A 23,797-nucleotide genomic window follows, 5' to 3' on the forward strand; every position below is an offset into this window, starting at 1 on the left:
GGAACCCTCAAAGATGTTTTACTTATTCCTGATACACTATTACTAACTGGACGTATGCATAAGTAGCCTAACCCTAACCCTAGCAATGAAACGCGTCAAAACCAGGAGATCAGGGGCATGTTGTGTTTGTAAGCTGTATAACACAATGTCATGTCACAGTGCTACGTTAGGTAATGTGTGTGTGTGTGTGTGTGTGTGTGTGTGTGTGTGTGTGTGTGTGTGTGTGTGTGTGTGTGTGCGTGCGTGCGTGCGTGCGTGCGTGCGTGCGTGCGTGCGTGCGTGTGTGTGTGTGTGTGTGTGCGTTTAACACTCATTTAGGATCTCAGTAGGGTGAAATGTTTGTGTAATCTGCACGGGCCAATCCCTGTTTTTCTGTTTACTGTGCATCCCAAGTGGCAGCATATAAAAAAATCTGCTAATTAGCGTATTGATGCAATTTTCTTCGCTGCACAAGCAACACGTTTGTGGCAGCAACCTGATGGTGTTTAGAGGCTTTGACAGCAGAGAAGCTTCAGCTCCTAAAACATTTTCCAATGAATCAGAGAAGTACAAAATTGAGAGGATGATTAATTTTTCAATTTCTCTCTGCGGATATCTAATAATTGTGCCCGTGGATAGCCAAGGGCTCTTATTAAACATTAACATGCAAAAGAAAAGTTAGCATCAGAAAGATGGTATTTTGGGTTGAATAATGTAAAATATCTGTAGGGCAACGGCGAGAGAAGCAAACTATTCCAGGTTTATTCTTCAAATGTTTTCCACCACTGCAGTGGCTCCTGCTCCTAATTACTGAGCTCTTATCTGCACACTGTGTTTATATTTTATCATTGCTTCATGTCATTTCTCTGACCTTTAAATAACATTTATACATCAGCAGTTGTTTTAATTATTACTGGAAAGGAACCATAAAGATGGTGTTTTTAATGTGTCTGTAACCACCTGGAATGACATGTTTTATTTTTTTAATTAAGTTTTTAATAATTAATTCAGAACTATATCTGATGTATACAATTGTGGCACTTTGATCTTGTAAGGATAGTTTTTACTAAGCTCAACATTAGGGATGCACCGATGTATTGGCATTTGATCCCAATCGGACGATAGCGCCCCTATCGGTTTTGATCGGAGTTTTCAAAATAGATCAAAGCAGACCGATCAGGTAGGGTTGTCACGGTGACCGGTGTAGCGGTAAACCCCGGTAAAAAAAGTTGACAATAATAATAACCGTCTTGTTTTAAAAAAAACTATATTATCTTGGTGGGTTTACCGTGGCTGCGGTGTAGGCGCGGTGACCCTTACCAGCCACCGTATCATCTGCTGAAGTTGCCGGCGGCACATGCGCGCTTTGATGTTTACAACCATGGACGTAATTTTCACTTAAGGGGGGGGGGGGGGGGGTGCACGGGTGTGTGTGTGTGGGGGGGGGATCTTCACAGTATGCTCTAATGGGAAACAGGCTTTTCCGCTTGGTCCTTGAGCTCAACCAGTGTCAATTTAATATAGTGTAATATTGTTTTTGGATGGTAAAATGTGCAGGAGTCAAAACTTGACTTTGGAAAAAGTGGGGGGGACATGTCCCCCCTGTCCCCCCCACAAATTACATCCATGTTTACAACCAAAACTTTCTTGAAGCTAAAGCTGAAATAATGGCCAAAGGAAGAGACGGAGACGCTTCAAATCTCATGACACATCTGCGTGACCATCACCCACAACTCTACAGTCAACGCAAGGCAAGCTAACGTTAGCGTTTTAGCTAAAATGCGTGATCCGAGGATTTGGGTTGAGGGAGAATGCAACGAGTCGCTATATAAAGCAGCTGCAGCGCCGCTACCTGCATATAAACCGTGTCGCGGACACCGCCACGTTGAAATGACGCTATGCATTACGGGGCTCCCAGGGGCAGATAAGAGTTGGTCTCTCTCCGAGAATAATTATGAATTTAACAATGATTACTGCCTGATGACATTTTCCCACATCTGCAAAGCTCACTGGAAGGACACAAACCGAGGACGATATTTTCCTGATATACGGTTTATTACTCAAGTAAGTGTAAAAAAGTATCTGATTAGAAGGCTACTTGAGTACTGAGTATCATCTGATCTAATATTTTTAAAATGATGACATCAAACAGACATAAAATAAGAAGTTATGGGCAAATATTGGTATTTTAAAGACTAAAGGGAAAAAATGTAAACAAATAAACAAAATAATTACAAAATAACACATTTTAGGCAAAATTTAGACACAAACTGATGACAATATTTCCTGACATACAGGGTTTATTTAATTGTGTGAAAATGTAGCACGTTTAAAAAAAATACTGCGATAATACTGGTAACCGTGGTAATTTTGGTCACAATAACCGTGAGGTTAAATTTTCACACCGTGACAACCCTAATACAGACCATTTTAGATTAGGTTACATTTCCTTTATTCCCAGATTATGTAGTTTGTAGCACTCATTATAATGTTGTAGAAAATTTCTGGCCAATCCACGTGCTCGTTATCGGTGATCAGCAGCAAAAAACCTGATCGGTGCATCCCTACCCAACATTCTAATGGGAATAAATTAGTATGTTGTTATGTCTGAGGTTTGTTTAGGTCTTCTGTCCTCTCTGCCCACCTCTCTCAGTCCCCCCTCTGCAGCATCACTTTACTCTCTTCCACATAATATCATCATCATCTCAGACAGCCGTGGTACAGTAGAGCCGCATTTGTTGATCGGATTTGGCTCGCTTGACACCTCCTCCCCAGAAGTACGAGGATCCTTGTGTAATTCTTGCCCGAGTCCAGCCGTCGCCGGGTGATTGAGCGATCCTGCCTGTCACAGGACAAGATAACCACATTAGTAAATACTCTCTGCTCCTCGGCGCCTCGCCGCCACCCCACAAACACCCGGAGCAGCGGAGATGCTGGTGCTGATGCGGTCATTTGCAACTCTGCATCACGTCATTTACATTTCCAAATAGGATGCTTTTATTTATTACAATCTGAAAAATGCACAAAAATAATACAAAAGCTTACTGTAGCAGCCATCTTCTTCTCCAGGGGGAATCTAACACAGGTTACTCTATTTTTTTTTTCTCAATCTGATGAGGTCTCCAGCGGCTATCACACCACCAGGTTCCGGTCTCACACTGTGATCTTTTTGATATTTTCCTCTCTTCAAAACAACAGCGGCATCGAAGATGGATTGAATTAGCGATTTGCAGTACATTTATCTCAATCTGAGAGTAATTTGGTGCTCTCTGTCTTAGCACTCCAGCTCAATGAAAACAATAAATGGTGTCCTTATCTGCTGGAATGAAATCAAGATAGGCACAGGAGGCTGGGAGTTATTTGTGGCTGTTGTGGAGAGAAAGAAGGGACAAGAAATAGACACCCCTCTCACATTACAACCCCCCCCCCCCCCCCATACAGCAGGAGAAGGAGCGAGGCAGAGGGACTGTTTTTTTTAATCAGCAGAAAGCTGGACATCTAATGTAAAAGTGTCAAAGATGGGCCTTAGCCGTGTAGTGAGTGAAATCTGCCCCGATCCCGTGTTAAATTGAAAACGGGGCCTCTGGGATTTGGAGGTGAGGGGACCGGGGACTCGGCGGTAGCAGCATCTTGGTCAATTATCACAATCTTCTGTGCTCCCTTCCACTCCCGAGGCCTGCTTTGGTCCATATGGCTTCACTCACGCCCCCACAGAAGCTAATCTTTATTATCAGCAAACGCGTTTGACGTGGTTTGATTATTTATTCCTCTCCTCAAATCATCGCCCAGAGACGTTTGCGTTGGAACGTGGCTGCAGGTGATTCCAACGGATGGAAAAAGTGCTGCGTGTGCCTCCCCCCTGTGAGAGCATCAGGCTGAGTGCCCACGCCGCCGCAGCGTGTCCAGACGAGTCCCAGCTACCTCCTCGTCTGGAGAGAAAAAGTTCACTTCCAGGCAGGTGCGATGTGGGGAGCCACGGCTTCTGCTTTTTTTTTTTGCTGACTTGCCACTCGTTTAAAAAAACGTAGCTGAGGGGAGGAAAAGAGAAAAAGAGAACGCTACCCACCACTCTATTTAAAATTGTGCAGTCCTTTTTAACCGCCTGAACGGGAGCCAGAAAGCAGCACTTGCCCCATATTTTAACCAGATGTTGAGGAGGGGGAAGAAAAGCCTCAAAAGACTGCTGCAATCAAAATAATTATCTTTATGGGTGGATGTTTACAAAGTGTTAATGTGATATTCAGCAGGCGGACTAACTGACTCGGCTTTTATGTGCTCGACATGATAAATGCTCCTGTCTGTTAGCAGACCAACACCTTTCCTTTATATAGCAGCTTCACAGAAAGTCAGGCCAGGCTCCTCCTGTTCGCTCTGAATCCTCCTGAAGCCACGCAGCCTCCCCGCCACCAGAGTTTTGTAGCTGCTGGAACCTGTCCTCCTGCCAAGCACTGATCTGAGGGAGCCACTTGTCTCCTTGTTCCTTTAAAGTCCCCATCATGTTTCTGTTTCTCCCTCTTATTTGTTTATTACCAAACTGAGCCTGTCAAATTGAAAATTACGGAATGTAGGCTGACGTCTAATAGAATTCCCACATTTTGCTCCAGGGAAGTTTGTTTTCAGAACATATTAGCTTTGCTGCATTGTAGTTTGACAGACGTTTTCTCTCAGGAGTCGATGTTTAATTTGAATAATCACAAAAAGCGTGTTCTTTTGGTTTGCAGGGACATCAGTGTCCCAGATGAATAAAGAAGTAAATGAGGGGAAGAAAAACAGGTAATTATGCTGAACCAGTAAATGAATGACCCACTGACCCTCAATCCTAATTGATTTTGTTGAAAGAAATCAACTTTTTTTTTAATCGCTCATTTTTATGTGTTTTGTTAAATGTCTGGTTGCTTTTTTTAGCTGTAATTAATTGGTTATGTGAATAAAGACTCAAACGTAGAAACAGGGAGGGAGGAGGGCTGTTCTATTTACCGTCGGGGCATTTCTCTTTGTGGAATGATGTCATATCCTTCCAGAAGAGCAAAAGTGTCACCATACCAGTTATTTCTCACGGTGTACATGTTGGTAAGGATTTTTGGTGCAGCATATCTTCAACGGTAAGTTGAAAACCCCGAGTGGGTTATGAACGACTCTCAGCTCTAGCAACATTTTAGCTCAGTGTCTGCAGAACTCGGGAGCCCTAGCCTCTTTTTTGTTAACTTTGGCGGCCATCTTTAATTGGCTCCATTCTGGAAGTGAATTAGCTGCAAAACTTCTGTTTTTTATGGACCTACTGTTGATGGTTAAACATATTAGTTAGCTGTGTTTGTTGCTAACTCCAATAAAAAAAATCTATTGGTTTTCTTAGCTTTGTGACTTCTCAAACTGACTATTTTGTTTAATCTGTAAATGGGACATTAATGGGACATTAAAGATGGCTTCCATGTGGAGGTTCCCGTATTATGATTTTTAAGTTAAATGGAAATGTAAAAATTTGAAATTGTATTTTTACATTATAATAATTTACAATAGTGGCAGGTCACTGGTGTCCAAGCCGTGACGTGTCGGCTCTCACAAGCAGCCATGTAACAATTATAAATATGACCATATATTTGAAATAATTGTAATAATTTGCTCTAGGTATGAACTGGATGCCACAGTTAAGTAAACATTTAATGTTTAGTGTTTGTTCAATTCAATAAAATTTTATTTATATGGCGCCAAATCACGACAAGAGTCATCTCAAGGCACTTCACATAATAAACATTCCAATTCAGGTCAGTTCATTAAGCCAATCAGAAAAAATGTTTCCTATATAAGAAACCCAGCAAATTGCATCAAGTCACTGACGAGTGTCAGTGACTTTACAGCAATCCTCATACTAAGCAAGCATATAGCAACAGTGGAGAGGAAAACTCCCTTTTAACAGGAAGAAACCTCCAGAGGATCCTGGCTCAGTATAAGCAGCCATCCACCACGACTCACTGGAGCTCGAGAAGACAGACCAGACACACACACACACACACACACACACACACACACACACACACACACACCCACACACACACAAAACACACCAAGCACTGTGTCCATGGTTACACCGTGATTTCTTAGTAAATATTCTATTTGTTGAGAGATAAACTTTATTGTATTTATCCTAGTGAATCTATTGTTAAACGGGTAAACTAGTAGTAGCACATCCAACATCAAGGAAAGCAAAAAGTTATTATCAGAAGAGGGAGAATGTTTAAGTGGTTAGGAGCAGTGTGCTAGTCGATGGCCCCCTCCATGAGGCCACCACAGCTCAGCAGAACATCATTGTAGCTTCTTCTGGGGAGAAAAACACTTAGAGAGAAAATAAAGTTAACAGCTGAAGTAGCAGGAAATAATACAGTTAAAGAGCAAATTGTAGAAGAAAGCAGTAGAGTGTGGAAAGTGGTCAGTGTGTCCTCCAGCAGTCTAAGCCTATAGCAGCATAACTACAGAGATAACTCTGGATAACCTAGCCTTTTAGATGGAGGCATGTTGGAGGCAGGGCAAGGGAGAGCCGTCTTTACCGACTGTACACTCCACCTCTCTCTACACCCCCACTTGTCCAGATCTAGGCTAACATCAGATTTTAACCATAGGCCCTATCAAATAAAAATGTTTTGAGCCTATTCTTAAAAGTAGACAAGGTGTCTGCCTCACGGACTAAAGCTGGGAGCTGGTTCCACAGGAGAGGAGAGCCTGATAACTAAAAGATCTGCCTCTCATCCTAATTTTAGATATTCTGGGAACCACCAGTAAACCTGCAGTCTGAGAGCGAAGTGCTCGGTTAGGAACGTATGGAACAATCTGATCACTGACTTGAGGGTGATCATTTACCACCAAAACGCTGAGTCTGTTAAACCTATATTCTGCTATGTGGCAGCCATATTGACGTATTAACAAACATTAGTGCTGGTTGTTTCCAGTTCAGCATTTAAATAAAATGTCAAAAATGTAAATAAAACAAGAGAAGAAGAACTTGCTGTGTATCACAAACAGCTGTGTTGTGTGGTCAGCAAGCATGTGGAGCTACGGTGCAGAGCTACATGTCCATGTCTGGGTGATGACATGTGCTGCTTTGCATGTAAATTCTTTAGTGATTCACCTCTAGGTGAACCCACTGAGAGCGATTCTGGCTCTGGCTTAAAGACAGAGGTGTGTTTTTATGACTAGGTGAGGCATGTCCTCTCCAAGGCCCTCAAGCACTGTATCCCTCTGCCCTCCCCTTTAATCACTGTATCAACCACTCTCATAAACTCCATGAGCTGTGTGTGTGTGTGTGTGTGTGTGTGTGTGTGTGTGTGTGTGTGTGTGTGTGTGTGTGTGTGTGTGTTGTGTGTGTGTGTGTGTGTGTGTGTGTGTGTGTGTGTGTGTTTGTGTGTGTTTGTGTGTGTGTGTGTGTGTGTGTGTGTGTGTGTGTGTGTGTGTGTGTGTGTGTGTGTGTGTGTGTCCGTGAGCTTGTGCCCTTCCTTGTTTCCCCCGTTTTTAAACTTAATCAGCAAAAATAAAGCCATTGTAAGCTCGCTCATATTAAAGAGGTGATTATTGGTAATAAATACTTTTTATACACACTTATTACAGAGGCAGTTTTCTTCTTGCGCTTAATGAGAGTAATTTGATTTGCTTGAGAGATTACAGTTTCCTAGAATTAATGCGGCAGTCCCCATTCTAAGATAGAGTGAGATCTAAGATTCTTCACAGGTCGTGTGCTGCTAGATGCACCCCTCTCACATAGCAGCTAATGGAGTTGAACAGCAGTCTGTCATCCCCCCACCCACCACCCCAGCAGCTCTATAGCCCACATGCCCTTGGTTCCTGCAGTGCTTTTTGTTTGGGCTACTTTTGCCTGCTTCTCTCATTCAGGGCATGTCTTTGAGTTTTTGTTACAAAATATGCAAGAAAATGATGATTTATTTTGTGTTTGAATTAAATGTTTGTTCACCAATAAAATTAAGCACGTAGAATTACTCTCTGGTCTATTTTTTGAGTTAGTTTAACATTTCCATCACATGTTTATGTAAGCCCTTCAAGCTTAGTACATAACTTCATTTGACTTGTGATCATCTTCCCCTCGACATTTATTAAAGCCTGCGGGTCTCAGCGGCTAAAGCCCAACGTGGCTCAGGCAGATTGACGGTGACCAATTCTGTCACCGCGTCGCACTCTGCATGTTAATTAGGCTTGAGGTGGTTTAAAGAAAAGTGCTTACACCGAAAGCAATGAAATGCCTTGTTGGTCCATAAATACATGAGCAAAAGGCTTAAAAGAAATGGAGTTTGTAAATCAGAGATGTCTGGTAAAGTTCTTCACAGTTCACCTGCTGCTGGATGCATCTGAAAGGTAAGCACAGTGTTAATTCTATAAGAAACCTGTTTTTAGTTAGTATTATTGTTAATTTGCCAAAAATGTATTGATTCCATTTTCAAACGGTAAATTACTTATGTCCTAGAAATGGTCGTGTTTGCTAATTGGCCTGGTTTACTGGGCTCAGTGTCTAAAGTTGAAGTCCCATTAGACATCACACACTGTTAAAATTACGTCTGCATTTGACCGATCCCGGTGGGGAGCAGTGAGCTGCAGCTGTGGCTGCGCTCGGGATTTGGTGGTTTAGCCCACCAGTCCAAGTCTTTAATGCTGATTGTCAAACGAGGAGGCATTGGGTCCCATTTTTAAAGTTTAAAGTATGACATAACAGGGATTTGAACCCCAATCTCCAAGTGCCGAGGCGGAGACTCATATTACTAGGCCAATATCCTTTTGTGAGTTCCAGAGCTTTGCTCTTATAAACAAACTATTACTGTGCAACAAATGATTATTGTGCAACATTTTCATATTTTTAAATCATTTTCTTGAGCCAGCATGTGCTAAATGACCATTTACATGGTTGATGAAATGTCACTCAGACCCCTACCGCCCTCTGTGGCCAGAATATCTCACTTGCAACTTCAGTGTGTCGGGCCGCCTGTGGACGGAAGCGGTCTGCTTCCAACACATTACCTGCATGTTTTAGATCATGAACACAGCTGATTTGTTTGAATTAGTTATGAACCGCTCTTGTAGACACTAATGAAGGCTGGGGAGACATTTCAGCTGTTAGATTAAGTAGTTAAAAAGATGTGTGTGTGTGTGGGGGGGGGGGGGGGCTAAAAGCAAGCAAAACTTCTGAGCGTGCCTTTGACAAAGCTTTGCAAAACAAGTGTCGTCTTAGATTAGCTACCAAACCATGGGTCTGCAACTTGTCTCAGTTTAGGTTCAGTAGGTCAGTAAGTGCTAACTGTTTAAAATTATTGCATGTGGCCTGTTTCACTCAACAATGTCCCAAAAGTGTAATTACCAAATCAACATCATCCAAATGAAAATGTGCATATTTTCTTGCAATGTGTCTCCACAAATTCACCAGCTGCTGCAGACCAGTGGGATCTTGAGTTCCTAGACATTTATCACCTGACTTGCCTCTGAGTTCACCTGCCACAACTTCCTTCCAATTCAGTGAAGGTTAATCATATGTGGAATAAAATAAAACCATGAAAAAAGGAAGCCTGCCATGTGACACATCATCTACCTGTGATACTGTAATGCATTTCAGTCCAGTGTGACGAGTGATGTGTCTGGACACTGCTGGAAGTCACTCTTCTTTATGGCCGCAGCAATCTGATTTTCACCCCCCCATCTTCCCTCTTCCCTTCCTTTATTTCTGGCGGCGTAGGATCATATTACCCATCTTGGAATGACTTCAGCCGAAGCACTGCTATTCCCAGAGAGCTGTCTCTTCCCACTGCAACTCAATCCATACCCAATTGGACCAGCCTGTGATTTATAGAAAATCCTCTGCTTGGGAGTAGCTCTCAATCAGCACACACACACACACACACACACACACACACACACACACACACACACACACACACACACGCAAAGTCTCCATAACCACAATAAATTCACTAATCAGTAATTATTTTCTCAATTACTAATCGATTTATCAAGTCATCAGAGATTAGATACTTCTGTCTAAAATATTATGATATTCTTTTCAATATCTAATTTCAAAATAAATATGAAATGAAAACTTACTCCTGAATGACCCACATATAGCTCTTTTCCATTGCCATGGTCGGGTCTGGTTATTTTTGGACTGGTGTGTTCCGGTATGGGTCTGGAATTTTCAGGTGAACGTTTCAATCGCAGTTTGGGTCATCATGTCGTCAGGTGGGGTTAAGTGAATGATCATGTGCAATTTTATAAGTTGTTCAACTATTCAGTATTTTGCATTGTAATAAATGGTCTACAGAGCTAAAGAAAAAAACAAAATACTTACCACAGTCTCCATATATGACTCCAGAGTGCAGTCGCTAAGTCCAGAGGCCCGCCTTGCTGCTTCGGCTATAAATAGCATCCAGTGCGTCGTAGCAACTCCCATGTATTTCAGTATAAATCTCTAAAACATGCTGAATACTAGCTCTCTAGAGCCGTGTAGCCAAACCCTGCAGCTGATCTAATGCTATGGCTAACGGCTACTTACCATTCAGAGCTGGTTCTGTTGGGTCGGTTCTGGTAGTTTCAGGCAACTCACAAGCTCAAAACAATAAGGCTCAGGTCCGCTTGTCTCCTCCAAATAGACTTGGTCCCTTTCTTCTCGAGTGTCTGGGTAAGGAGGGAGAGAAACGTCCTCCACTTCTAATGACTGCTCAGAGTGAAGGGAGCTAGCATCGTCTCGTTACCCATCCATCTTCGTCACTGCCGCAGCTCTGCGCCCTCGGTCCGCCAGGCAACGCCTACTAATGTTGCAGTTTTTAAAATTGATATGTGGGTGGAAAAGGACTCTGAGGCTCACTTGACCCGCCCTTTAAACAGACAGAAACGCAAGCCATGCAAAGTCAAGTGGAGAGGTTTCAAGGAGGATTCTAGATAGGAGCTGTTCAATCATCTCAGCTCTGGTCCAATTGTTCAGGTCGTGAAAACGAATGGAGAAAAATAAACCACAGACTGTATTACCATTAAAGTTACGGTAGAGCTGACAGAGTCAGAACACACCACTTTCTTTACTCTAAGACTCGTTTTTATTTAATTTTTTTTACTAATGCCACTTCCCCTTCTCCACGAGAACAGCTTTGTGCAGCATCTTATTGTTGTCTCGGTTATTCATGGAGATGAGTTACTTTTACATCCTTGTGGAGATAATTAGCATCCCCTCTGGTGCAAAGGGCCAAAGGCTGGTCAGCTGATAATACAGACCCAGAGCTGTGTGACGCTTTCGGATCATCCTCCTCCCCATCTACAGCTGTGTGAAAAATACTTTCATCTATATTCAACACAACTAAATTGGAAGATTTAGGGGTTTTACTGGTCATATCCTGGAAGTCTCAACTGTATCAATAACGTTGAGTGTTCTGTCTATGAGACCTGGGCAGACAGATCTTCCCATTCTAAACAATATCATTCACACATGATAAAATCTGCTCACAGTATTCTAGGTCTCACGCTGGGTCTTTGGAAGCACACATTTTCCCAAGCACAACACTCCCTGCTAGAAGGTGATGCAACACTTCTGCCAAGGATGCAATCGCAGGGAGCGTGCGTTTTCTAACAGTTCGTCTAAGTATCCGGCACAGTTGGCATGCCTTCCGCTGCCGTCTCTTACTTTATCGAGTTGACGGATATTAGTGCTGTAGTCATTGGTGGGCATCTTAAGGCATTGTGTGCTCAGGGCAGAAATCTGAGGTCAGAGAAAGAGGAGCTACTGAGATCTCATCGCTGCAAAGTTCCCAGATTGTTGTGCTTCCTCCTCTGCTCTATTTAACTCTCGTGTTATCGTCTTCACCTCCTCGTACTCATCTCTAAATGATACGCAAGTGTTCACTGCTCCTCCGACTGATTTTGCTGTGTGTGACCTCCCCCTTTTAGTAGCTATTCACACTGAGTATAATGCCAGGCTCTTGGCACGCAGACATCAGAGATAGTGACATGCGACTGTGCACTGATAGACTTTCCACTGGAGTGGATTAAATCAGCATCAGGCTAGTGGAGCTGATTACCTCAGTATGAAAATGCAGTATCTTAATGGTACATATTTTCATGAGGCAGCCCAGTTGCCTTTCATTTTGTGCCTAATATGTCTATTCTTATGAGTCATTTACTTCTTTAATTACCTTTAGCAGCAGATGCACAATGGTGTATTAATGTGAATGATTTTTACTGCCACTTTATCATACTGAGCCTGCAAAGTTGAAAGGCGTAGTTGAGGTGGAAGAGCGACTCCTGAGAGAAACAATATTTAGTTGACGGTTCCTCTTGTACTCTGGGAGGGTGTTTATGAGTTTACACCGCACTAAAGCTGTAATGAAGGCAGTATTCGTTTAATAACGGTGGGGGACGGAAGCGCTTTCACTCGGATCCGCTCAGCTGCTGAACCATCCCAGGAAGTTGTTTGGTGGGATCAGACAACACTGTGCTCACATGCTTGCAGGCGCAAATGTTTTCTTGTTGCTGCTTTTTTTAATGTGTGGCAGCAAATAAGTGTTTGCAGCAGGCAATGCTTTATTTGCCTTTGGTTCTGGCAATCCTTGTAATTTGCATGTGTGTCTGTGTGTTTTGTTTGTAGCTTGTGTACTTTTCTTGGTGTGATTCTTTGATCCAGACAAGTCTGAATAGAGCCCTTCTTCAGCCATCTGTTGTTAAGCTGCTGGCTAAGCAAGGCCCGGGAATCCAAACAAACGCAGAGCACACAGCAAACGGAAACTGTCATCCCTGCATAGCTGAGCTGACCTCGCCGGGTGATGGAGGGGTGGGGGTGCTGATCCCTCCGTACCAGGCTCTGTCTACCCAAACTGCCTTGTTGGGGCACTGTTTACTCTCCCCTTTGCACCTCCTGCAACCTCTGCCTCTGTTTTTCCATTTCACCCGTACCCCTGTCTTCTGGTTATTCCTCTCCTCCATCTGCTACCCCCTTACCTTTAGTCCCTCCATCATTAGCTATGCTTCAAAGCACTCTCTCTTCCTCCTTGTCTTCTTTATTTAAACCCTTTTACTCTAAAAACACAACTTGTCATTGCAGTGTTACCTGTTATCGAAAGAGAGGAAGGAATGTGCTGAACAAACAAAATGTTTTTATGAAAGACAGATTTTGTCTTACGGAAGGGATAAGACTTACTGTTTAAACGTGAATGTTTGAAATGTTTAGTGTTGTCATGAATATGAATAGATTAGTTGGAAAAGTGCAGCTAAAGAAGTGAATCTAGTGGTTTGAAGTGGGTGTAAAGCATTGATTTATTTATGTATTCTACATGAATTAGTTTGGAAATCTAAACACAGCCTGGAGAGTGTTGTTGCGAGAGCCCCGTAATGTGTAAGGTTTGAGCATCAGGCCTGTTTTCCATGTGGAGTGGCTTTTTGGAAATGGCATTAATTATATACTTAGTGGGAAATCAGACTTTCCCTGCTTTGCATTGCAGATAAACATCTGTAATACTGAGGCAAAAGGAAAAAAAATCAGCCAGAGAGAGAAATGTTAATAATACAAATAGACACGATCCACACTGCATATCCGCTTACATGTTTTGAAAATTACCCGGTGCCGAATACTGGGAAAAAGAATATGTGTGCATTTCAATTAGAATGACACGTATTCCGAGTGAATTCATTATTATATGGCTGCATAATCAACACCTTTCTTTTGTTATGTAAGTTTCCAGCAGTATTTGTCACCACCAATGAGATGATCCTAAGACCGCAGCTTGCAACTTACACCGATAAACAGTTACAAGATAAAGCTCTGGGAAGTAAAGTAAAAACTCGTAATAGTCAGACGATTGTGTCATGGGAGCTTCAAAACTGGAGTGCCCGTGGGATGTTCTCAGTCTCTATTGATCAGAAGCTGTCCAGTGAAAGAAAACCAAAGAACCAGTGGAAAGTTGATGATTCATAATGGTTTGCTCGTGTGTGTGTGTGTATACTTGTAATTTACTTGTACATGTTTAAGTTGACAAATTTTAACCTGTAGTGTGTTGACATTTCTGCATTGTGGGAGCATTCTGTTGGTCCACACAATGTGGAGCACCCTACTTGGTTTTAGAGGTATGGTGTGAATTAGCTGTTAGTTTAGGTTAGGGATTGGAATAGAACCCCAATGGTTGAGGTTAGGGTATGGGTTAGGCATAGTGGAGTCACAAAAATGAATGGAAGTTAATGGAGGTCCACACAAGCATATAAAATACATGTGGAGGTGTGTGTGTGTGTGTGTGTGTGTGGTGGTGGTGGTGGTGGGGGGGGGGGGTCTCCTTTTTGATCTAATAGGAGCTTTAGCTCAAATGATTTACCACTGATTAGATTTTATTTGTTGGGCCCATGTGCAAAAAAGCCTCACCGGTGGTGAAGTGTGATGATTCGGCCAGTTCTCTGTTAGGAAATGTTGGGTCCAACTTATCAACATGTTACATAAGGTAAAGCAGTGAAGAACTGCAACACCACATATTGCCTGGTTGAAGTAAGTTTAAGCCCCACCGCCTTTGTGGGAAATGATGGTACACTAAAAAAAATACACCTTAGATATTTCCCGTTCATCCACATAGCATCTGCGTTTATTCATTTTCCCTAAATGTATCATATTTAGTCATTTTTATAATTACTAAACATGATAATAGAGGGGAGAGGAGCCAGTTGAGGTGGCTCAGGCATCTGGTCATGATGGCTCTTGGACACCTCCCTGGTGAGGTTTTCCAGGTACGTCCAACTGGGAGGAGACCTAAAGGAAGACCCAGGACACCCTGGAGAGACAATGTCTCTCGGCTGGCTAGGGAATGCCTTCAAATTCTCTCAGAGGAGCTGGCCCAAGGGCCTCTTGGCTTAGGCTGCTGCCCCTGCGACCCAACTCCGGATAAGAGGCTGAAAATGGTTGGATGGAACATGATAACATCTACTCCACTTATCCCGAGTGTTCAGGCTGATACCAATAAAACAACAGCAACACGTGTTGGTGGTGGTAGGGGCCGATGGCGCAAGTTGGCAGCCTTGCCTCTGTCAGACAGTTGGCTGTGGCTACAGAGTAGCTAACCACCACTGGCAGTGCATGAATGTTAGCGTGCATGAATAATGGGTGGCTTGAAAAGAGCTATATAAGTCCAATCCTTTATTATTATGATGAAGAAGAAGATGATGATGATGATGATGATGATGATGATGATTATTATTATTATCATTAATAACATGCTGTTATTGCATACTGAATCTTTCAGCTTCAAATATCTTAATGTCAAGGATCCTGTTATTTATATAAGCACTACCACTTTTGATGCACTGATGGGCAGTGCCTTCTTTGGCAAGCTAGACCCTCCTGACCATGTCCAAAACAAGGCTCGTGATTGGTTTGAGTAACAAGTCTGACGTATCAACTTAGGTTCCAAAACCCTGATCCTGATCCAGTTAAAGGGTGCTGAACTGAACAAACAAGTCCTATCCATGACCTCAGGACTCCCCGGATCTCCTACTGATAGCTCAGTCCCAGATACCGAAGCAGACCTTCTGAGGACTTACCCCTAATTCACACTGGAAGCATCAGTGGACCGGAACGGAGGCATAATTATTTACTTACGTACGACTATTGCTGCGGTCCAGTACACCGGCAGAGCCTTAGCTGTGGAACAGCTTCCTTGCCGGACTCGTGAATTCACAATCTCCGTCAAGTTTATGCCATCCGCCATTATACGAAAAAAGAAGGAAATCATGTTTGATATTGCTGGTTGATGCCATAAATGATGTTGTTCCTCTCCACTGCCAGGATCAAAGCCATGAAACTGGGAGTCAATAAGCCGTTAGGTGACGTTTTCACTTAATCTACATAGATGTGAAATTACACAGGATTTTACATTGAAATTGTGTGTGATTTCCTGTCTAGTCATATGTTGACTAGAGTTGTCACGGTGTGAAAATTTAACCTCACGGTTATTGTGACCAAAATTACCACGGTTTTCGGTATTATCGCGGTATTTTTTTAAACATGTTACATTTTCAGACAACCAAATACACCCTGTATATCAGGAACATATTGTCCTCAGTTTGTGTCTAAATTTTACCTAAAATGTGTTATTTTGTAATTATGTTGTTTATTTGTTTACATTTTTCCCCTTTAGTCTTTAAAATACCAATATTTGCCCATAACGTCTTAATTTTGTCTGTTTGATGTCATCATTTTAAAAATATTAGATCAGATGATACTCAGTACTCAAGTAGCCTTCTAATCAGATACTTTTTTACACTTACTTGAGTAATAAACCCTATATCAGGAAAATATTGTCCTCGGTTTGTGTCCTTCCAGTGAGCGTTGCAGATTAAGGGAAAATGTCATCAGGCAGTAATCATTGTTAAATTCATAATTATTCTCGGAGAGAGACCAACTCTTATCTGCCCCTGGGAGTCCCGTAATGCATAGCGTCATTTCAACATGGCGGTGTCCGCGACACGGTTTATATGCAGGTAGCGGCGCTGCGGCTGCTTTATATAGCGACTCGTTGCATTCTCCCTCAACCCAAATCCTCGGATCACGCATTTTAGCTAAAACGCTAACGTTAGCTTGCCTTGCGTTGACTGTAGAGTTGTGGGTGATTGTCACGCAGATGTGTCATGAGATTTGAAGCATTGCTGCCTTTCACAGACACTTTTTCTGCACATGCTGCAAACAGGATAGCCGTCTTCTATCAACTGTCCCTCGGCATTCTTCAAGTGTCCAAAAAATGCCCGTACTTCCGACTTTGTCTTTTTTGAGGGATAATAAATGTCCTGAGCGCTGCCGTCTCCTCCTTTGGCCATTATTTCAGCTTTAGCTTCAAGAAAGTTTTGGTTGTAAACATCAAAGGACACATGTGCCGCCGGCAACTTAAGCAGATACGGTGGCTGGCAAGGGTCACCGCGTCTACACCGCAGCCACGGTAAACCCACCGAGATAATATAGTTTTAAAAAAACAAGACGGTTGTAATTATCGTCAACTTTTTTTTACTGGGGTTTACCGCTACACCGGTTACCGTGACAACCCTAATGTTGACTGTGGAAATTATTGTTCCAGAAGCGACACGCGGTAACAATAGTGGCGTCCCGCTTCTGGGACACGCCTCAAAATTTCCACGTTGCAGCTGGTTTGAATCACCCTCATAGACTATAATGGATTCTAATTTGAAGCAGTGACGTTCCACGCCGCTGATGCTTCCAGTGTGATGTAAAGGTTAGCCCTAGTTTGGGATGGTTGGCAGCAAAATGGTGGATTCGGTCATATATGTCTGATCAGTATACGTCAAAATGCTGATCAGAGAAGAAACTGGTCTTTCTCGTGATTGCCACTCAGGAGTGTTTGCCTTTGTAAAGGAAGGAACAGAGGTGATAAATGTCAGGTAAGTTGAGATGCACAGTCAGTCAGAAAGTCGAGCTTGTAACCTTGACATTTAGGCTGCTGGATCTGAACCCCCCTGAGGCTACAGAACAGGACTCGAGGGTCTGATGTCTTGTGAGCTGTACCACATTAAGAGCTAACCTATTAGTTGTGTTGTTGCTGGCTGTCTCTGAGCGACGCACTTTGCCTAATAAAGCTTGGTGAAACATGGTGACTGAGTAAATACACACATACACAAATACACAAGTGTAGAAACACAAGCAGATGCACATCTCATTTCGTCCTCTCTTCTCTTTGTGGCCGCAGGGATCCAGTTACACCTGCTTGCACATCTTTTAGCAATTAGGAGCAATCTGCTTGAAACCAGTTCACGTTCAAGGACTTCCCCAGCCATAACAAGAAGACCTCAACACACACACACACACACACACATGCACTCACGCACGCACGCACGCACGCACACACACACACACACACACACACACACACATGCACTCACGCACGCACGCACGCACACACACACACACACACACACAACCACACACACACACACACACACACACACACACACACTGGCACCTTTCAGTTGATGTGCATGAGCAAAAGACCTCAGACATTCTTTGCTTGACCCCTGATAGAGATACCTTAAAGAATCCAGCTCTTTGTTGTTTTACTAACCCATGTCTTGACATCAGTTTACCGTCATTTTTCCTGTCATTCTTTTTCATTTTTCTGTCATATAAAAATTAGTTCAGCTTGATTCAAGTGGAGAGACTGCTCTGATTACTTAAGGTAAATTGCCACTTTGTTTCAGTCTCAAAAAGTGATGTATCTTAAGTACGTCTGGTTATGTAGCGGTGTGGGAAAAGGTGCAGCGAGGGAATTCAGCAGAAAACAGACTTGACTGTGGCGAATTCAGCAGAAAACAGACTTGACTGTGGCAATGGTCTGAGCTGGGATATGTGAGACACCGAGAGCTGGCTTTAGCAGCAGGAAACCCCAAAGCCTGTAAATAATCCACATGTGCCGACTGCACATAAAGACATGCAGCACTTAGCAGTTCCCTTATCGCAGCGTGATAGCCCAGGGACATAAGAGATGCTCAGGCCTCTACTGACTATTATGCTGTGAAAGTAGATGCAGATAAAACGCTTGTTGTTTATTGAGGAAGTTATGTAAAGATGGGGAAGAGGATGTGAACTCTGAACACCTTTCAACGGTGGAAAAATAAAAGCAGGTCACAAATGGTGAAGAGACCCAATTTTTTTTGCTGATAAACCTTGGTTATTTGTTGAAGTCACTGTTTTTTAACCAGAACAACCTGGAGCTTTTTCTTCCTGTATGATGTTAACAGTCCAAACAGTGAGCCAATGACTTGACAAAACATTAGTTGATCAGCCCATGTAACCAGGGTGCATCCTTCTAAATATGTAAATCAGGTACCATTTCCCAAATAAAATGACATTTAAATAGCAATATCAACTTGAAATTGCATGGTTATTCACAAGATAGTCTTTACTGGGAGGAATGGTTCCAACTTGTCACACCGAGTCCACAGTGTTTATGTGAAGATCCGTATAGGGTCGTACAGTAACACGTCCGAGGAGAATGAGTGTGTGTACGAAGGGCAGCAAGTAAGAGTTGGAGTGGAAGGGGGTTTTCTTTGCTGCTGGTCTACCGCTCTGTTGTGTGAGAAGTTAGGGAGTTGACCAGTTGATAAACTTAACCATCAGCAACAGATCCATCCAATGTACAAAAAAACCTGACAATGACAGTGTCGTGGAACAAGAAGCCTTCAAATAATCAAGTTTAACCATTTTAGCACATATAAGCACTACATTACAATGTGCAACTGAAGATAAAAGTGTGCAAAATCTTGTCGTGGTTCATGACCACGCCGGCGTCGTCAATCAATCAATCAATCAAACTTTATTTCAGACAAGGGATATGTCCATAACAAGAATAAAATAAAAATAAAATACAAACACATTCTAATTACAAACCGTATAGGCAGTTGTTCCAATGTTTAAAAAGGACTGAGGAGTACCTCGTGTCACTACAAGTTACAGATGACACTTTCACACACGTTTATTTCTCAGGATTGATCAGCCTACAGCTCCTCCCTGCTGCAGGATCTTCTCGGTTGGTTGGTTCTCCCCAGCTCCTCGTCACCACAATAGCACATAATTATATAAAAAAAGGCATTTAAGTCATTAGATGGCTATAACATGTTTGTGACTGGACACAAACAGATTTTGTCCACCAAGATGTGGGAGGTTTGTTCACTAGAACTGACCACTGCCTTCAGCATATTTTATCGGCTAGAAACCTGTAAAATTTAACTTCACTACTTCTTTCATCTACCTGTGCAGCCTACAGCTCGACGTGTGTTAACCTTGCTAATAACTATTTTTCACCGATTTTTAGATCTGTTTAATGACAACTAACAGACAAACAACAGTGGTCAACAGGGAGGGGCCAGCTACTTGCCCCCCAGCCTGGGGCTGGGGTGTGGGTGTGGGCATACGACGTCACGCTGCAATGGATCTCTAAGCTTAACGGAAGAATGCCGACACAAAAGGGCGCATGTCGCTATCTACTGTACTAAAACAGAACAAACCTCATTTGAGAGATTGATTTTCTAACATACTTTTAAACTAGGATGAAGGCTCCCAGTTTATTACTTTGAAATTATCTAGATAGACTTAGATTTGCACGTAAATGTACTGATTGTGTATGACTTCTTTGGCAACTGGTATTTTCGGGCACTGATCGGTAACTGGCCACAGCCATGAAAGGGATTTTATTGCTTAGAAAAATGGACTGCAGTTACTTAATTTGACCACCGAATGTCACTATTACAAACTGCATCTTTAAGGCATCTCTGAAGATTAAAACGGGTCCAACCAGGTATTACAAGGTTTACCTAATAAATTGGCCATTGAGAGTAGGGCTGGGTACCGAATTCGGTACTTTTTAAGGTACCGACCGAATTCCACAGTACCGACCGAGCACCGATTGACTTAATTTGAAACGGTGCCTCGTTTCGGTACCAGTCCATCATAACGAGAACTTGCCAAGACAGCTGCGCATGCGCAAGAGGGTGAGATGAAACCAGCGACAACGATCTAAGTGAGACATCCTCATCTTAATCTGCTCCGGTAGGTAAATAAAAGCTTTAAGATAACGTTAGCTTGATATGTTAGCTTCCGTTTCACTAATGGTGCGTTCGCTTTTTCCTCGGAACTCCGAAATTCCGGCTAGAAGAACATGAACGCTCTCTAAAGTTTTGCTTCACTTTACTAAATGCGACGGGTGATTGGGTGAAGATGAAACCAGTGACGATCTAAGTGTGAGGCATCATCGTTTTAATCTGCTCCAGCAGTTAAATAAACTGTTTAAGATAACGTAGCTTGATGTGTTAGCTTCCTATGCCACCATTGTTATCATCTAATGGTGCGTTCGCTTTCTCCTCGGAAATTCTATCTTCCCAGTAGGAAAAATCAAATGAAAAAGGATGGCAAAAGGAATGAAGATACGCAGTAAATTTAGTTCACAGTGAAGATGTTTGCTTCAGTTTAATTATCAGCTTATAAAACTACAAGGACGATGTTAAAATACAAACAGTTGTATGTTATTTATCGTGATATTTATAAAATATGGTTATATATTGAGAAAAAAATATATTTAATTATAAAAGAGAATTAAAAATATTAAACACTCAAAAGTATCGAAAAAGGGTACCGTTAAGTACCGGTATCGATTCGTAGGTACCGGGAATTAGTACCGGATCGATTCAAATGTCAAAGGTACCCATCCCTAATCGAGAGTTTATTGTTGCTACAGCAAAAACATGTCATATCTCATTTGGAACAGTTCTTGTGCATTTCCCTCAGACATCCAGCACCTTTGAATATAAGATCAAAAGCAGACCATTTCCAGAGGTGGAGGAGGAGGGGAGCTCCGACATGGAGGAGTGGGTGCTGTGTAAACATTGTTGTGACACTTCACAATAGGTTGTTTTAGCCCAGCATTAGGCCTCTTGAAGGTATGCCACCTCCAGTGGCCTTTTTAAAACACACACTCAACAGCAGCGTTCCAAGAGGCCGACCATCTAACAGCCTCTCAGTGTGCTCATATTCCAGTCTTCACAACAACAACAGTGTTCTTTTTTTCTCTGTTTGAACTGACATTGTTACAAAGCAATGCACTCCGGTTTGTACTTCCAGGTATATAAATATTGATATATTTTATTTGCATGGGTATTTTTATTCAGGTAGGTGGAAAAACCTGTGGTAGTAACTTTGTCTGTGCCTGATTTAGATTCTAATAAAATTGTTTGGTTGCAGAAATATTATTTACCACCAAATAAGTTTTAACAAAACTGTTTGATGTAAATCAAATGCACCACAGGTGCACTGCAGTTTATAAATTCAAGAAGACTTCCATAACAAATCAACTTCAGTCATTTTGCATATCTTTCGCTAAAGTCTTTTGCGGTTGTAGCTAAGAGTGGTTCACATCACATATCGAAGTGTGAGCAACAAACAGTAATGAGAGGTTGCACACAATGTGATTTTCAAGATTATCATGAACAGTTTCACTTTCATCATTTGTCATCCTAAGATAACCTAAAGGCGTTTTCACACCCATAGTAAGCATGGTTATAGTTATATAGTTATCTCGGGTAGGAATCACTTAGCGAGTAGCTTGTCGCCTAAATTTCAGTGAGTCAGTGAATCTTGTTCACCCACACCAGCCCTTGTTTAAATTTTGGCTACCTAGGTTTTATTGATAATAATAATAATAATAATAATACATTTTATTTCAACAGCGCCTTTCTGAACACTCAAGGACACTTTACAGAGATAAAATACACAACAGTAAAAGATAAAACAGCATAAAACAAACAGACAGATTGGAGCAAAGAGAGTAATTATTGGAATGCTAGACGGAACAGGTGGGTTTTGAGTCTGGTTTTAAAGAGAGTGAGGGAGTCAATGTTACGGAGGTCAGGAGGGAGTGAGTTCCAGAGCTGGGGAGCAGAGCGACTGAAGGCCCTGCTCCCCATAGTGACCAGATGGAAAGGTGGGACAGAGCGGTGGATGGACGAGGAGGACCTGAGGGAACGGGTGGAGGTTGAAGGATGAAGGAGGTCTGAGAGGTACGGTGGAGCTAGGTTATGGATGGCTTTGAATGTATATAGCAGAATTATAGCAGATTCTGGAAGTGACTGGGAGCCAGTGGAGCTGCTGAAGAACAGGGGTGATGTGGTGGAAGGAGGGAGTTCTGGAAATGATGCGGGCTGCCGAGTTCTGGAGAAGTTGGAGTTTATGGAGGGATTTGTGAGGAAGACCGAAGAGAAGAGCGTTGCAGTAGTCAATACGGGAAGTGATGAGGCTGTGGACAAGGATGGCGACCGAGTGAGTAGTGAGGGAGGGGCGTAGGCGGTTAATGTTACGTAGATGGAAGTAGGCAGACCGGGTAAAATTTGTTTGTATGCAGCGCAAAACCTACCTACGGGAGGGCATTGGGCTCAAACTTCCAGCCTACACCAGGAAGTTGTGTTGGATCAAGGTCACATCTCATTCATACAAGAGTGGAGCTGCTCTGGAGTTCATTGGGACCACACCCTAGGGCGATTATTGCGTTCACGCCTAAACAAACAAACCGCGATGAGAGGGTAAACAAATCAGCGTTTCGTTGAAACGAACTAAACATTTTAGTCTGAAACTGTTGTGAAAAACGAGTTGTTTGTATTCCTTCCTAGTTGTTGAAAACTTAAGAGGCTATTTTGATCATTAAAATTTCATCATTGTTTATTGTGTCATCTAACCCCTTTGTAATAACCTTTACATCAAACCCACAGCGCCTCTATAGAGTTAATACTTTATTTATATAATTATACATATTATAGTTTAAACAGAGGAACATTGTTTGTGCTAACCTCAGGCCGATGATGTAAAATTATATAATGTTAAGTCATATCAGGAATTATGACACCGCTTTGATGTAAATATGTTTCTTTACATGCAAATATTAGTTTCAGTTTTAGTTACATACAATACATGTGGCAACAAGCTGTTTATAGTCTGCTGCTGTGTGAGGTATGGGAGGAAAGACTTCCCAGAAGTCTAACTTCATCCATTACTGTCTGAGCGTCCCATCATATCCTGTTGACTCAACTCTGTTTGTTCAAACACCCTCGGCTGTAAACCCAAACACACACACACACACACACACACATGCGCGCGCGCACACACACACGCGCACGCGCCTTTCACAGCATGTTTCATCATTTATAGTAAAAAGGGAAAAAAGTTGACTCTTTAGTGTACTCGCAAAATCACACCCTGGGCGGAGTTAATCATTTAATCACAGGCTGTTTATTATTATTATTATTATTATTATTATTATTATTATTATTATTA

The 23,797-nt window shown here is 42.3% G+C and overlaps 1 protein-coding gene across 25 annotated transcripts in view; it reads left to right on the top strand.

The window, feature by feature from the left end:
* The window catches only part of foxp1b (forkhead box P1b), a 243,519-nt gene that overhangs the window by 158,058 nt on the left and 61,664 nt on the right, over positions 1-23,797 (top strand). The window contains exon 2 of one of the 25 annotated variants that reach the window (XM_070549207.1): positions 4,701-4,752. The exons of the other annotated variants lie outside the window; for them this stretch is intronic. The gene's annotated coding sequence lies outside the window, so the exon portion shown is untranslated. The remainder of the gene's footprint in view (positions 1-4,700; positions 4,753-23,797) is intronic. 25 annotated transcript variants of the gene reach the window in all.

The sequence above is a fragment of the Nothobranchius furzeri genome, chromosome 3 (assembly GCF_043380555.1).
Source record: "Nothobranchius furzeri strain GRZ-AD chromosome 3, NfurGRZ-RIMD1, whole genome shotgun sequence".
In the NCBI taxonomy this organism is placed as follows: domain Eukaryota; kingdom Metazoa; phylum Chordata; class Actinopteri; order Cyprinodontiformes; family Nothobranchiidae; genus Nothobranchius; species Nothobranchius furzeri.